Source organism: Musa acuminata, unplaced genomic scaffold (assembly GCF_036884655.1).
Source record: "Musa acuminata AAA Group cultivar baxijiao unplaced genomic scaffold, Cavendish_Baxijiao_AAA HiC_scaffold_1136, whole genome shotgun sequence".
Taxonomy (NCBI): domain Eukaryota; kingdom Viridiplantae; phylum Streptophyta; class Magnoliopsida; order Zingiberales; family Musaceae; genus Musa; species Musa acuminata.
Window position 1 is genome coordinate 2,117,501 of NW_027021348.1, and position 2,500 is coordinate 2,120,000.

Sequence of the window (2,500 nt, forward strand, 5' to 3'; positions counted from 1 at the left end):
CTGGAACCCCCCGGGTGGCACAGGGCTGGATGGGGCTTTCGTATAGCAGGGACGGTGCTGCCTCTCGCTTCGCTCGCTGTTCGCCGCTCGCCGCTCGCTCGCGCAGCCAAAAATGGCCAGTTTTGGCCCGTTTTGGCCAGTTTTTGGCCTGTTTTTGCGTTGCGCGGTGACCATCTTGAGCGGAGCAAAATGTCAGCCATCTCAGCACCCTGGAACCCCCCGGGTGGCACAGGGCTGGATGGGGCTTTCGTATAGCAGGGACGGTGATGCCTCTCGCTTCGCTCGCTGTCCGCCGCTCGCTGCTCGCTCGCGCAGCCAAAAATGGCCAGTTTTGGCCCGTTTTTGGGCCGTTTTGGCCTGTTTTTGGGCTGTTCTTGCGTCGCGCGGTGACCGTCGTGAGCGGAGCAAAATGTCAGCCATCTCAGCACCCTGGAACCCCCCGGGTGGCACAGGGCTGGATGGGGCTTTCGTATAGCAGGGACGGTGCTGCCTCTCGCTTCGCTCGCTGTCCGCCGCTCGCCGCTCGCTCGCGCAGCCAAAAATGGCCAGTTTTGTCCCGTTTTTGGGCCGTTTTGGCCTGTTTTTGGGCTGTTCTTGCGTCGCGCGGTGACCGTCGTGAGCGGAGCAAAATGTCAGCCATCTCAGCACCCTGGAACCCCCCGGGTGGCACAGGGCTGGATGGGGCTTTCGTATAGCAGGGACGGTGCTGCCTCTCGCTTCGCTCGCTGTCCGCCGCTCGCCGCTCGCTCGCGCAGCCAAAAATGGCCAGTTTTGGCCCGTTTTTGGGCCGTTTTGGCCAGTTTTTGGCCTGTTCTTGCGTCGCGCGGTGACCGTCGTGAGCGGAGCAAAATGTCAGCCATCTCAGCACCCTGGAACCCCCCGGGTGGCACAGGGCTGGATGGGGCTTTCGTATAGCAGGGACGGTGCTGCCTCTCGCTTCGCTCGCTGTTCGCCGCTCGCCGCTCGCTCGCGCAGCCAAAAATGGCCAGTTTTGGCCCGTTTTGGCCAGTTTTTGGCCTGTTTTTGCGTTGCGCGGTGACCATCTTGAGCGGAGCAAAATGTCAGCCATCTCAGCACCCTGGAACCCCCCGGGTGGCACAGGGCTGGATGGGGCTTTCGTATAATAGGGACGGTGATGCCTCTCGCTTCGCTCGCTGTCCGCCGCTCGCTGCTCGCTCGCGCAGCCAAAAATGGCCAGTTTTGGCCCGTTTTTGGGCCGTTTTGGCCTGTTTTTGGGCTGTTCTTGCGTCGCGCGGTGACCGTCGTGAGCGGAGCAAAATGTCAGCCATCTCAGCACCCTGGAACCCCCCGGGTGGCACAGGGCTGGATGGGGCTTTCGTATAGCAGGGACGGTGCTGCCTCTCGCTTAGCTCGCTGTTCGCCGCTCGCCGCTCGCTCGCGCAGCCAAAAATGGCCAGTTTTGTCCCGTTTTTGGGCCGTTTTGGCCTGTTTTTGGGCTGTTCTTGCGTCGCGCGGTGACCGTCGTGAGCGGAGCAAAATGTCAGCCATCTCAGCACCCTGGAACCCCCCGGGTGGCACAGGGCTGGATGGGGCTTTCGTATAGCAGGGATGGTGCTGCCTCTCGCTTCGCTCGTTGTCCGCCGCTCGCCGCTCGCTCGCGCAGCCAAAAATGGCCAGTTTTGGCCCGTTTTTGGGCCGTTTTGGCCAGTTTTTGGCCTGTTCTTGCGTCGCGCGGTGACCGTCGTGTGCGGAGCAAAATGTCAGCCATCTCAGCACCCTGGAACCCCCTGGGTGGCACAGGGCTGGATGGGGCTTTCGTATAGCAGGGACGGTGCTGCCTCTCGCTTCGCTCGCTGTCCGCCGCTCGCCGCTCGCTCGCGCAGCCAAAAATGGCCAGTTTTGGCCCGTTTTGGCCAGTTTTTGGCCTGTTTTTGCGTTGCGCGGTGACCATCTTGAGCGGAGCAAAATGTCAGCCATCTCAGCACCCTGGAACCCCCCGGGTGGCACAGGGCTGGATGGGGCTTTCGTATAGCAGGGACGGTGATGCCTCTCGCTTCGCTCGCTGTCCGCCGCTCGCTGCTCGCTCGCGCAGCCAAAAATGGCCAGTTTTGGCCCGTTTTTGGGCAGTTTTGGCCAGTTTTTGGCCTGTTCTTGCGTTGCACGGTGACCGTCGTGAGCGGAGCAAAATGACAGCCATCTCAGCACCCTGGAACCCCCCGGGTGGCACAGGGCTGGATGGGGCTTTCGTATAGCAGGGACGGTGCTGCCTCTCGCTTCGCTCGCTGTCCGCCGCTCGCCGCTCGCTCGCGCAGCCAAAAATGGCCAGTTTTGGCCCGTTTTTGGGCCGGTTTGGCCAGTTTTTGGCCTGTTCTTGCGTCGCGCGGTGACCGTCGTGAGCGGAGCAAAATGTCAGCCATCTCAGCACCCTGGAACCCCCCGGGTGGCACAGGGCTGGATGGGGCTTTCGTATAGCAGGGACGGTGCTGCCTCTCGCTTCGCTCGCTGTTCGCCGCTCGCTCGCGCAGCCAAAAATGGCCAG